This window comes from Strix uralensis, chromosome 16, assembly GCF_047716275.1.
Source record: "Strix uralensis isolate ZFMK-TIS-50842 chromosome 16, bStrUra1, whole genome shotgun sequence".
Lineage (NCBI taxonomy): Eukaryota > Metazoa > Chordata > Aves > Strigiformes > Strigidae > Strix > Strix uralensis.
Window position 1 is genome coordinate 2,441,563 of NC_133987.1, and position 14,617 is coordinate 2,456,179.

The window sequence follows — 14,617 nt, forward strand, 5'->3', positions numbered from 1 at the left end:
AGCAAACTGCTTGTCATTCAGGTGCTGAGGGACTCCATCCCCACCGTTGGCCCAAGGGCTGAGAGCCTCTCCCCACTTCCCCACAGCTCTAAGATCACAAGGGGATCCCCTCTTCCTTCCCTAAATCATGAGATGGGTCTCGAAGCCTGGGGGAATACTTCATTTTCATGGTTGCTGTTTAAATGGTGGAGTTTGAACATGATGCTTTGATTTGTATTTTGATGCACCTTCACTGGTCCCTCCCGCTCCTTCCTGTGTGGTGCAGGAGACCTTTCAGCACAACGCTGCTGGTCATTTTCTACACATGCCTCTGCATCCCTCTTTCCCTGGTTGCCGGCACATCTGAGTTCCCCTGGCTGCCTCTTGGCCTTATTTACCCGTGGCATCACGTCTGCTCCTACCTCCTGTACAGCATCTTGGTAGCTCCAACTCCTTTCCCTGCCTGGGGTCAGGTCCTGCAGAAGAGCCAGCGCAGGTCTGGACTGCTGGGCTTCCTCCATGTTGCCTGCATGGAAACATTGTTCTCCGAGGCAAAGGGAAGGCAGCTCCTTGTTGGTGGATCTTCTCCAGGTGGTGGACTCAGCCTTTAGCAGAGGGTTGAAATTGTTTGGGGCGTGGTCAGAGGGACTCCATGTCCCACCAGGAGCTTGCTCATGGTGAGAAACACAACCCTTGCTAGCAAGACTTCCACCAACAAGCACTGAGAGGCTCTTCAAAGCATCCAAGCTGGCTCTGCACCCCAATCCCCTTCTCAAGCTCCTAAACACCTCTGACAGGAGACCCCAAAGTCTCTGTCAGGGTCTGCTGAGCTGGGAGAGGAGGATGCATGAGGAACCCCCATGCAGGAGCAGGTAATGCTCAGCCTGTCCCTGGCACTGCTAGGAGGTATGTCCTGCCAGCGCGTTGCAGTCCCACGAGGATGCAGTCTGCTGGCAAGCCCGTCCAGCCCCTCTGAGCTGCTAGCGGACTGTCCCTGCCAAGGACTCATCCTGCTCCTGATCTGCTGGGAAGCCAACTATGCAGACAGCCGGGCTGAGCTCCTTCACCCTCTCCTGCTCTGCTGCGTGATTGGAGCCTTCTCTGTCCAGCACCTCCAGCAACCCACGCGGCCCTCTTGAAGGCTCGCCATGACTTTGCCCATGCCACCAGCCTCCTCCGTCCCTCTCCCCAGGGAACAAGGGGCGATTCATGAGCCACAGAGCCAGGAGGGACATCCTGGGAGCACAGCAAGGTGAGATGTTTGCCAGGGGCCAGCACAACTTCACCTTGTATGGAGGAGACGGCTGGGAAGCGGTTAACACTTTGGTACTGGATTGATTTCTCCTGGAAGGAAGGAAGTGTCCTCACGCAGAAAAAATGCAGAAATAACAGGGTTGGGGTTTTTTTGTTTTTTAAAAATAGCTATTCTTTTTTTCCAGCCATCTGTGCCATTTGCAGCTGATGGGAGGGGGGACAATGCTGGATGGGGGGAATCATTTGGGTTTGGGACCGATATTGCATTTACAGTGTACAAAACAAGACAGGACATCTGTCCCCAGTGGAGTATTACGCACAGATCTAGGATTTTAGTATTGTGCTCACGTCCAGTGCTATCATTACAGATGCACAGCGTGGAGATGGTCATGCACAACCCCGCGCTGCCTCCTCCTTGCTGCCTTCCCTGTCTGCAATCCGCCATAGCTCCCTTTGCCCATGGGCTACTCCTGCTAGTCACAGATCTTTGAGTGCTTTCCAACCATGATGGTCTCCTTCTGGCCTTCCCCATCCCTTTTCCTGCACATTGATGCTGCTGGCGAGCAGCACCTGAGCAGCAGTCAGGAGCATGCCACTGCCTGGGCCAAAGGCTGGTCCCTCACACCTCTACAAAGCCAGCCGTGGAGAACACCTCCCTTTGCAGACAGTGGGTCTCCAAGCCTCTTTCAGGAGCAGCCCTCAGAGACCGCAGGCTCACTCTTCATCCAGATAAGATGTCATTGTAGACAGCATCATCCCAAGTGCTAGCCGTGTAGTGCTGCAGTTAACTTGAGGTCGTTACAGACACCCTCCAAAAACGCTCTACCCAGTCTTTAGTGAGCCTGGTCACTGGGTACGCTCTCTGTTAGCAGCAACAGGATATTTCGGTCATCAGCCAGGCATGAAACCTGCCAGGCTTGTCTGCAGAAGAGGGTCTGGGTGCTCCACTGATGCTTCCACAGGGAGCACGCTGGCTGGTGCAGAGCAGCAGAGCTGCTCGCTGGGGAATGGCTGCTGGGAACATCCCAAGGGAGCTCCTGTGCTGGGGTGAACATGCTGAAGGGGAGGAGGCAGCTCCTGCCAAAACTTGGTCCCGCTGGGAAGACAGCAATGCTGAACCGAGCCTCTGGCTGGGATGTCCTTGGGCACAGCCCTGGTACTCGCACGGAGGCTAGGAGTCCTGGGTGGGCCCCTGCTAGCCCTGCCACGTGCCTGGAGCTGGCTGGGCGGGCTCTGACTGCGGGCAGCACATCTTTGCCAAATGCTTTTCAACAAAACCTTCAGCCTGATGTTGGCTTTCGCTTTTGGCGTGTCCCTTCCCTGCCTTTCCTGGTTCTTTCCAATGGCGTGATCACCCATGCAGTATTTTCAATGTTTCCAAAAGAGCTCATTAAAGTTGTTAGCGAATATTCAAATGAAGCAAGATGCTGCTCTGTTGGCTCAAGCGAGACAGGACTCAGTTGTGTGCAACGTGCACAAAGTGTGAGGGCTTGAATGAAGATGCAACCTGGGGAATGTGTCTCTGCTGGAGAGGTCTCAGGTCCCCTGCTCCTGCCCTTGACTTTGGAGGGCAGAGGGTGCAGGGAAGAGGGACAGGTGAAAGGTGAACCATAGCACTGAAAAGAGGGAGTCAAGGGAGCAGAGCAACCCAGATAAGGTATATTATCTATATATAAATGTGAAGGTTTGTATGTACCAACTGGAGGTTTGCATGCCCTCCAGAGCAGGCAAAGGGAAGCATATGCGGTCAGGAGGAGAGACAGTGATGGCAGGGCAGAGAGGACTACTGGGGTTGGGAGAACCTGCTCTTACAGCAAGGAAGTGAGCATGTACCCCACGGTTCGTTACAAGTTGTTCAGGCAATTAAGCTCACTTGCCTTGGGACTTTGGAGGAGAGAAGCACCAGACTGGGGGCTACGTCCTGTGATTTACAATACATCTGATAGTTCTAGCCCATTAATAAAACATGCAGTTGGCCATGAAAGGCACATCTGCCTATTTTAAAGACTATAATAATGGATAAAGCTCTGACACATGGATTTTTGTAAGAAAACCAGCACTGTAAATAGCATTCCAAAATGATGTATTCCATCAAATTCAATGGGACAGTTATTGTATGCTAATTAAATACTACTGAACTATTCAACGGTTGGATGGTGAATAGAGACCCGATTTTAGAAAGCCACAGTCCCTCAGAACACCCACAGACTCCCAAGGCTTTTACCTCTGTCGTGAGCCTGTAATCAGGTCTGATAACAGTCTGTGGACAGGCAGGACAAGGTATTCATGGGTCAAGTGACCTGTCTGTCAGGAGCTCTGGGAACATGACCATGGCTGTAATCCACTGTCCAGGTGGTTAAATGATCTCAAATGAGGATTATGCATCCTGTCTCCTGGAAATCAGACCATCCAGAGCATAACTTGCTCCGCAGTTACTCTTTTTCTCTCGGGAGAAGAGCTTCACACACTCCCCACTGATGCCTCTTCTCCCTTTCTGGGATGATTTCCTGACTGTGATGCTTTCCAATACTTTCTTCACTTTAATTCACCTGGGCTAGCCTTACTTTGCCTGTTGGATGTATGTGTTCGGCCCTCCAACCAGTGCAGACCCATTTGCACACAGGCTATGAACAAGCAAACGCACGAGAAAGGGCTAACTGCAAAGACAAGTCCAGTATTTGCAATGGGAGGAGAAGTGTGCTAAAAAAGACAGGTCCTGCCCCAGCTATAAACTGACCTGCTCGGGGCTCAAGATGTTCAACTGGGAGGGACAGGGAGCCCCACAGGAGTTCCCACGAGTGGTGCTGTGCTCCACAGTCCCATGGGAAACCCTTCTCCCAACTCCTGTGCTGTGGCAGATTAGCTCTCAGACATCTCCAGCCTGCAGGGCTTCCTCCTCCTCGGCCCTTTACACAGACAGACAGACTGAAAGCTAATGAAGTGGAGACAGACAGACAGACAGAGATAGTTCCAAATCTTCACTGCTGCCTGACATCGTAACCTAATATGTGGGATCTCATTCCACCCAGCACCTTGGTCTGGGCGCTTTTGAACAATCTAGCCCAGGACTGCCAAGCTCTCTGTATAAGAGCAGTGTATTGATAAAGCCTGTGGACACTTTCAAGTCTGCTAAAAAGATGTTTCGAGGTGACAGATCTTAAGCAACACACAGAGCTGAGCGCTGCTCTGCTCTCCACACCCTTCCCTGCTGCCAGGGGAAAGCAGCCACTATCAGTGATAGCTGGATCCAATTTATTAGGCGCTTCGAGGAGACATTCATCAGGCAAGGAGATAAATAATCTTCAGATGGAACAATTAAATTTAATTGCCTGAAGATTATTTGTCTCCTTCCCTGATGATTGTCTCTGCTGAGAGCCTTATAAATTGGATCCAGCTATCAGCAATATTAACTGCGTTTCCCCTCAATACTGGCCCAGCTGCCCAGACCAAAACACTGGGCTCAGAATAAACTTTCACTGTTACACATTGAAATTGAGGTTTCCTCAATGCTCGTGGGTGTCTTTTTTCTTGCAGATAGACAGGGCCATGGTCTAGGTGGCTGGGTTTTCCTGTCCCCGGCGGGTGCATCCTGAGCTCAGCAGTGCCGCTCCTGCTCTGCTGGTTCCATGGCAGTGGTGTCCTTCTTGGCAAAGGCTTGAGGAGCGATGTTGTGAGCCCTGAGATCGACCATACAAAGCTTCAGTGTGCTGGATTTTGTTGTGGCTGGAGAAACAAAGAACCAAGGCGGTGGGGTCCATAGCACATTACAGAGCAACAACGGCATATGAGGGAATGTGCTTGTGCTGGCAAGCAAGACAAATGGTGACCGAGCCACATCTCAGACTGAAGAGACCTTGAGCATGTGTGTGGGCTCCCTAATGCCTGTCCCAGTCAGTCTGCCAGCTCGACAGTCAGCAAACCACGGGAGCATGGCTTTCCACGTAGAGGCAGAGCCAGGGTAGCCACCATAGTCATGCTACTCCAGTCCAGGACCAAAGCTGGAACCTCTTCAACAACCCAGGAGCCATCAACTCCCTCCTCTGTATACATCTGAAGTCTGGAAAATGTCTTAAATATGGGAGAGGAAAGGGAGGGGTTTGATCCTCAGCTGGTGTAAATCAACGGAGCTCCACTGACGTTGTTGGATGATTACTGAGACTTATGTCCTCTGACCCCAAAAATTTCTAGGGAGGGAGGTAATGACTGCAGAGCATTCCAGTGTTGCAAGAGATCTTCCTCCAGCCTGGCTGTGGGGAGGCTGTAACTCCGGGGTCTGGGAAGCACAGGGATAAGTGTCTGGGCAAAGGAAAGGGAGAAAATGCCCCAAGATTCCCGGCTCTGAGCCCCACTTGGAAGGCAAGGTGGAAACCAGAGAGGCTGGGGTACAGGGACCATATACCATGGGGAGATCTCATCCTCCTGCACCTTTCTGCATGTGGAGGATGGACGGCTCTGGATACAAGCACCATGATGTCCTGCTCTAAGCCCACCTCTGGGCAGTGGTGGAGCCTAACATGTCTGCCAGGCAGGACTGAGTCCAAGTCCACCGGTGCCCACCCTGCACACTGTGCACCGTGGGTGCAATCAGTGGCTCACCCCACACCATCCACCCTGCCTGCCTTGGGAGAACTTTGGACCGTTGGCAATCATCAAGAGCCACGGGCAACGCAACCCTCCGCTCAAACACTGCCGATCCTCCGACAGACGAGCTGCGTCCAGACGTCCCCGAGCGAAAGGCAGCATTTGGTGTTGCGGGCCGGGTGCCAGCGCTATGTGCTCCTTCCTGCAAGCAGCGCAGAAAAGACCCTGGAATCAACATGTTTACTGACAGACTCCTGCTCTGTTGGCCTGGTTTTCTAAGGAAATGAAGCTTGTGCAATCACATTGTCTGGGGGTGTCTGTTCCTAATAACTTCTCAGTCCACCAGCCAATTCCAATCCAATCTGACGGAGGGGGAGAGGTCTCAAAATATTGCGTCCTCCCAAGTCTTTCAGCAGTATGCTGGGTGGCTAGGTGGGGTGCAGGTATCTTGGATCAGGTGAGGAATGGGAGCATCTTCTACACAAAGTTGTTCAGAAGAGCAACAAGGTCACAGTTGGTTGCCAGTAGGTAACCCACATCCCCGTTGGGAAGAGGACCTCGCCAGCAGTGGCCAGAGCTGGATGCACACCATCAGCTAGGAGAAAAATGCGTGTCCGGAAGGATGCGAGCTCCAGCTACACAGGCCCTGGCGCTGCCTGCGGTTAGCGCACGTCTGGGCAGAGGAGGACAGAATCTGCAGCAAGCCATGGCTGCCAGAATGCGTGGAGCTGAGCGCTGAAAAGTCTCCAGCTCCCTGAAGCGCCGGGACTGAGGGATCCTCAGCTGGAAGGCATGGAGTCCCAGCGGGCAGAAGTCTCCCTTCCGCTGGGGACGAATGTTTCCAGGAGTGGAGCTATGCTGCGGGAGCCTCGCCAAGCAGAGCAGGACCCACGGCCGTTCCGTGTTGCGTCTTGTCTTGCTTCAGTCTGGACAGGATCTGGACAGCAGTGCCTTGTTTCTCCTCTCATTGACGCGGGTTTAATTTGCTGAAGGCGTTCGATGGTGCACATGGTCTCTCTAGCTCAGCCCTGCCAGTAATATGAGCTTAACAGAGCTGGAGAGGACTTTTTTTTTAAGCGCCTATACAAACATGATTTGTTTTGTAATAACTCTTCTTCTGTTCTGTTTTGAAGGGGATGATGGCTCTGGGATCTGAGGGGCTCAGAGACAGCTCAGAGCAGCTCAAATTCCTCCCCACGTGCTATCAATTAACATCTTCATTAAACACCCAGATCAAAGCCGCTTTCAGCCAGTGCATGACGGCGCAACAGAGCTTGGCTTAGTGAAGTCACCCACAATTGGTGACAAATCAAAAAGGGCTTGGTTTATCCTGTACCAGCCACACATGGAAACAGGAGATAACTGCCAATGGAGGGAGCAAGTGTCCTTCCTCAGCTTCCCGTCACAAACTGGACCAGAAAACAAGACCCAGACCATGGCAAGGGCTGAGGGACCTGCTGTACACGCACTTGCTGGGAGAGGCGCTCCCTGCAGCCGCGGATCACCCTTGCCCAGCAGCCTGCTCCCAGGCCAAATCTCTGGTCCCACCGGTGCCAAGGGCAACTCTCCAGTTGACTTCATGGAGACTTGGCCCTGAGTTAACTTTGCAAAGCAGGAGAGCCGGGAAAGTTATCAGGAAGGAAACACCACCACAAAATTGTCCAGATGGGTGTTTCTTAGAGACTCTCCAATGTATCTTCTAGCTCTGTTTTACTTAACCTGTGAGCATCCAGGAACCCCAATCCCTGGCAGCACGCAAGCTGTCCAACTGCACCACCATGCACATTCTTGTGCAATCAGGCCTGAGCAGCAAGTGGCCACAGCCTTCTGCTAGCATGGCTCCATCTCTGCTTGCCACGGCAGCACATGGCACCAGCTGGCCCTGAGCCGGTCAATCCTGCACCCTAGAATTTGTACCAATATTTGTGCTTCATCCTGGTACGAAAAGGTACATTTCCACTTACAGTCAAAGCAACAAAACCTGGGATTTAAATCCCTGTGGCAGCTTGGGTGCACCATTAATCCATGCTCGGTGTTCAGCCTAGAGTGGAGTGACTGCAGACACTATCACAGGGTCTTCCCCTTGCAGAGCCCTACATTAGACACCAAGAAAGCCACATCCCTTGGTGAGACCTCGCAGCACTGGGTCCCACCATGCAGGTAGTCTGTCCACCTCTCTCTTCCCACCCTCCTTCCCGGTCTGAACAGGTTGGCTACCACCACCTCACTGTGGTTTCTCGCTTGGTGCTTGCGACAGGTAGGCTGGCAGGACCAGGCAGCCCCTGCAAGAGGATGTAACTGGGCAGGGCCAGGGTTTGCCCAACAGCCTGGTGGTGTGAGCCATGCACATGTGCTACCGATGCTGACTGCAGGGTGCAACGGTGGGATCCTTGCATACTCTCCCTCCCTTGCTTCTGTGCCCAAACATACATGGTATTTGTAGCTGCTCTACCAAATGCCACCCAAGGGACGTTTTCTTTAAAGATATATGGATCATATGAATATATGAATTACTCGAGCATGTCCAGAGAAGGGCAACAAAGCTGGTGCAGGGTCTGGAGCACAGGTCTGATGGGGAGCGGCTGAGGGAACTGGGGGGGTTTAGTCTGGAGGAGGCTGAGGGGAGACCTCATGGCCCTCTACAACTCCCTGAAAGGAGGGTGCAGAGAGGGGGGATGAGTCTCTTTAACCAAGTAATGAGTGATAAGACAAGAGGGAATGGCCTCAAGTTGCACCAGGGAAGGTTTAGACTGGATATTAGGAAGCATTTCTTTACAGAAGGGGTTGTTGGGCATTGGAATGGGCTGCCCAGGGAGGTGGTGGAGTCCCCATCCCTGGATGGGTTTAAGAGTAGGGTCAACATAGCACTGAGGGATCTGGTGTAGTTGGGAACTGTCAGTGCTGGGTTAACGGTTGGACTAGATGATCTTCAAGGTCCTTTCCAACCGAGATGATTCTGTGATTCTGTGATCTGTAACTAGTTGGTCATTTCCCACATCCTTTAAGATAAACTGAGTAGACTTTAGTGCCTGGTTTCAGCTTAGTGGTGTCATTACAGGGTAAACTGTGGGCAGAGTGAAAATCCAGCATGCACAGAAGTGGTGCCCTCATCTAAGCTGTGCTGTTGTCTGAAAGCCTCACCCTGTGACCTGCTGAGCTTTGCATCAATGAACGGCACTGCAGGGGACCGGGCTGGGTTTGTTCTTAATGTAGATCAATTGAGTGTGCTGCTCATGAAGGAGCAGGAACAGCAGCACTGGGTCTGGGAATAGCAAAACACTTGGGCAGATAACGTCTCCCAGTATGCTCCCCCACCACAACACTCACCCGTGAACCACAGCACACGCTGCTAATCCTTTCTGGGACACTTCACCCTTCTCTGCCTCCTTCTCCAGGCAGCATGGTCAGGAACTCAGTGGGATGGATTTCCAGGACCTCGGTGGAAGCACCTAGTGCATTTAATTTCCAGTTTTGAGGCATTGTTGGAAACTAGCTGTCTTAAGGGCAAATGCTGGGAATCAGGTCAACTGATACCATCATGGTGATGGTCCCTGTACAACTGCAAGCAGGAGCGGTGACATTTGTTTGCGCAGAGTGCTCTGTTGTGGTTTGGCTGTGGCCGGCACCACACGGGGCTTTGGGGGAAGAGAGGAATGCAGCTGGCTCAGGAGCAGCACTTGCAGCTATTTCTGCCACAGCAGACTGCACCTCGATGGCAGAGCTGCTGTGATCTCCTGCGGGCTGGGCAGCCAGCTCCAGCCTGGGACTTCCCGGGGGCTGAGTCAGGTGAAAAGCAGGTACCAGTCAGCTACTCCCCAGCAAGGAGCTGCAGGACGTGCATAATGCTGCTCTGCTCTCGGCTGGTGGGTGTAGCTCCTGCTGCTCACCACCCCATTTCAAGCACAGCAAGCCTAGGAATGTCATCCAGCAGCTCAAAAAAGGTCAAAGAAAGAAGAGCAAAATCATAGTTTTGTTGCTATCTTAATTTACAGATCGAATTAAACTACTTGAGGACAAACACATTTGCATCTCCAAAGGTTCTTTGAAGCCTGAGTCAGCAAACTGCATGCTCAGCTTTAAGCATGTGGTTTACGATATATTGGATTAAGCTGGGGCTTGAGGGAATAACCATATAAAAACGTTTTAACACATCATCTGTCGTTTTTTTTCTTTTTTCTTCCCACCAGATTTTAGCCGTAACATAAATGTTCATAAAGGATTGTTGGTTTCAACAAATGGTATCCTCCAAAATTCTTGAGTAAGAACAAACTTGCAGATAGTCACTGGCCTGTTTCTGTGTTTTGGTTTTTCAAGTGAAAATAAGTTTGGTTAAAAAAAAGAAATTAAGTTTGTTTTTATTTTTAAGTGGAAAATAAAATAAAACAAAGCACTATCGCTTCCTCATGACTTTTTACCTTTGTATTTTCAGTTCCTGTTTTCATGATGGTTTATTTTTCAGGTCGCTCAGAGAACAGAAGATTTTCCTGTGTCCTGGGAATTTTCATGGGGTGGGAAGAGCTGTTTTCTGCCTGGTGTATAGGTGTCTTTGGAGAACCTCAAGCCAAAAAATCCTAGACACACCAAAGTCAGCTGGAGCTTTCCAATGGTGCTAATGTTACCAGGACTCTCATCTCCTCCAATCCAAGTGTCCTTGTGGTTGGGAAATTGCAATCTCGGTCTAAAATCTGCATTGTCCAGCCTGGTTCCACATGGGAAGTGGCTTTGCCCACAGCATACAGAGTAGACCAGTGTGTGGTTTCTCAGAGAAACCTGGGCCGTCTGAGTAAAGGCTACTTGACCATGAGCCTCAGGCCAAAAGTACCTCAGCGGCTGCTCGGTGAAGCTACATCCTCAGTGGGCATCTGTGCTGGGAATGGAAAGTGTGGGCACTCTACAACCCCTTGATTCATGCAGTATAAATCTGAACACACCACATTTCAATTATATGGCAACTCTATTTATAAGCTGCGTGGGTAAACAGTCCATGTAACTGCACAGTAATTTTACAGAGTTCCTACACATGACAGAGCAATAATTAATTTAGTAATTGCATGTGCTGGAATAGCCCTGGAACTTCCACTGTGTTTTGGATGGCTGGCATGGCTCTTGCTTGCTTTATCATCTCCTGTTCAAGGGAAGAAAGGCTTCCACTGACTTCAACGGATCAGGCTCAGAGCATCTCTCCTCTGCGAACACTGCAGCTGCTTTATAGAAAGGGCAGCTCTTCAGCTTTCCCCTGTAACCAGAACTAGGGAGAGAAGCAGCATCCCAGGGAAAATAAAAGGAGAGGGGGAAGAAAAAGGCAAAAAAGCAAAAAACCCCAACCCTTTCCTATGAGAAAAATAACATGCAGCATGGTTTTTTTGGTGATATAAATTAATACATTCCCATTAACCTTCATGGAAGTATGCCAGTTTTCTCCTACTGAGCTTCTGGACCTGGGTCTGCCTCCAAGTAGAGGGAGGAGAAGACCTGGTTGTCGGACTGCAGTCCCAACAGCAAAAACTAATACACTGATCTGCATTTAAATGCTGTTGGTGATGGAAGTGATGTTGACAAAGGGACAAAAACCCCTCACAAAGTACAAATTGTTCTGCAGTGTCATCTTTTGGTGTTCTACAGAGTCTGAAAGAGGACGCCACATGTCCCATCCAAGGAGACTGGCCCCTGCCTCTCAGGGAAGGTAGGAAACACATCCCCATGCGATGCCCGCTGCTGCGCTCAGACCCTGCATGCTGCCAGCTGGAAAGCAAACCCCAGAGCCGTTTGGTTTGCTGTTGGATCAAGGTCAGCAGAGACGAGCAGTTCTGGCATAGCGAGCTTTCCTGCTGAGCTCAGGTTCGTGAACAACGGGCTGCTCTCAACTTCTCCCAGACCTTTGCTTTTGCCCCACCTCCCAGATACGCACTGCTCACATCTGCCCTCACTCGGATCAGATTTTTAAGGATGCCCCATCCAGCAGGGTGTGGGGCTGTCTGCAGTAGGTAGGTGTACAGCACCCAGGCAGGGATGGTGTGTGTGTGCAGGGTGTCTGGGTGGCACCAGTGCGGAGGGGGTTAGTGTGCACTGGGGATGCTCTCCTGGGCTCAGGGGGGTGTACGGCACACGGATGGGTGCATACATGTGTGGGCACAGCAGTGTTTGGGCCCAGATATTGGCAGTGCCTGTGGCTGGCAGGACACGGCCACTGCAGGGACGGTGATGTCTGTGCCCAGTGATGCCTGTGCCCAGTGATGCAGGTCTGCGTAGGCACAGTCGTTCCCCACAGGCCCCTCCTGGATTCTAACCTGCTTTGCTCATTAAAATACTGGGGAAAAGGGATTACTATGAGCAAAATGAGGCCTCTTCCGGCTCCACCTCCACTGCTTCCCCATGCCAGGAGAGAGCCAGGCTGAGGCCAGGTGCTCTGGAGATCTTCCTCCACCACCTGTGCCACGGTGCACAGGCTGGAGCGAGTGCCAGGCTGGTCCCCACTGAGAAAGCCCTGTCACCAAACCTCTGTCACCAGTGCAGTTAACAGAGTGCAAGGAGACCTACCAGGGCAAAGACTGTTAATCCTTGTGCTGCTGAGAGCGCCTGCCCTGGCTCCTCCTTGCCTGACGGCAGTACCTCACCACGCCATGTCAGCTGCCCAGAGAGGGATGCTGAAGCTGGTAGGAGGTTTCCAGCCTTGCAGCATCCTTGCTAGGGCCACTTGCTGCCAGGTACATGGCTTTGGGTTGGAGGAAGAAGGGAACAGATTGCAACTGAGTGAAGAAGTGACAGAGCAAAGCTTGAGCCACCTAACCCCAAGCCTCAATGCCCCTTAGGGCCTTGAGCCACTAAGCCCCAGTCTTAACCATAACAACATCCTGCTTAAGAGCACGTGACTTAGCCTTCAAAACTTCAAACCAACCTACATGTGAAGAGCTCATGGCTCCAGGCTGGTTCCAGCAGCCACATCGGCTCCCCACGGCCCTTAGCACTGAGATTATAGCCTTTCTCTAAGGCCGCATACAGAGCCTACCCAGTTTCTGCACCTACTCCTTGGCCACAGGGAAGGGCAAGAAGTCTTCAAGACCTTTTTGGAAAGAAAACATTGGGATGTGCCCATGAAGCTGCCCAGGGAGCGAAGGAGAATGTGAAAAGATGCAACCTTCATGCAAGTGCCATTCTTCAAGAAACGTGCAGGAGAGCCTGCTCCAGAAACCCCTCTTCTTCACTCAGGCCCTCTTCGCTCTGCTCTTCAGTCCTGCCTTGAAGGGTAGTCCTACCTTATCATGTACCATTTACCAGGGCAGGGAAGAGGTGTCTGTAAGTCCATCTCATGGGGCTGAAGATGTGCTTGGCAGAGGAGTGAAGCTTCCATCAGGACCTCACATGTCCCAGAGCCCCTGGTAGGGGGGGTTTCCTACACTGCTGCTATCCAACTTCCACCCTTCCCACTCTGACTACAACCAGCTCTACTTCTACCCAGGCCCCTACTCTTCCCCTCTTCTTCTTCCAGGCAAGGGGAGGATCTCCTGTGAAACCACGTACTGCTTTTGTTCCCTGCAGCCAAGTGATACATCCTGCTATGCAGCCAGAGAAACTGCTGCAGAAAAGCACTGCATGGCCAGTGAGATCCTCCCATGGGCAAGGGCTCTCTGCACTGAGAAATGTGGGTAACCAGATCCCAGCAGGGTCTAGATGCGGAGCTTGCCCCATGTCCACCCCAGCCAAAGAGTCAGCGCCTGGCTCTAGGTCACAGCTCCATCTCTCTTGATGGAGCAGGGCTTCTAGGAAGGAGGAACAATTGCTTAAGAAAAGGGGAGGCCCTTTTCCCCTCTAGGGTCAAATAAAAGGGCAGCAAGGGTTGTATGGATTCGTGCATCAGGAGCATCAGGAACACAGATGTAGCTTTCTGTATGTAGCCCTGCTCTAATACTGAATTCATTCTGTGACTTCCAAAAAGCCACTTAATAGTTTCCCACCAGTTGTGCCTTCCCTTTTCTCTGCCCCAGGCTCTGAGCATCAGTAGGTGATGCGTGTGAACAGGCTCTTGCTAGGGAAGGGCCACCCTGCAGCTCCTGCCTCTTTGGGATGTCAATGCTCATGGATGTCCAACAAGGACAAACTCCATGGGAACATCTACACCCACCAACCTGCTTCTTCCTTGACCTGGGAAAGTGGGATTGGTTTTAACTTGAGACAGGAGATGAGCAAAGGGGAAAGGAGATGGGAGAAGTGCCTTTTTAAATGTTCCTTTGCCGCTCGCCTCCACGTCTCATGGCGGTGTCTGTGCTGACGTCAATGCGGTGCTGTTGATTTGCACCAGCTGAGGGGCTGGCACATGATCCTCCCCTTCAGAGTGGCTTTGACGTGGGGCGGCGAAGGGCTCGTGCTGGGATATATTCTTGCCCACACCACACAGCGTGCCGCTGGCTCTTTGCAGCAAGGCAAGAAACGACGATCCACCGAGGAGCAACGGCATTCGGCAGGCAGACCCTGTGCGGCTGCCCACAGAGCTCCTGCCTTCACCCCAGCACCCTGGGACAGGGGTCTGCTGCCCAGCCCTAACCCCTCCATGCAGAGAGAAGGTGAGCAAGGTGGCTGCTAAAGGGGCATCAGCAACACCAGCCTCACCTTGCGAAGGACCACCAGCCTCACACCTTGTTTGCTGCTGGTCGCTTGGAAGTGTTGCACCAGCTGCAATACAGCTGTGAGCTCTCGCTGCCTTCCCCACTCTTCTCCTGGAGTTCTTCCCTCGGTGGAGGCTGCAGGACCGGATTAATGAATTTAACTGCAGATGCTCAGGCCCTACAATCATCCGGCTTCCAACACC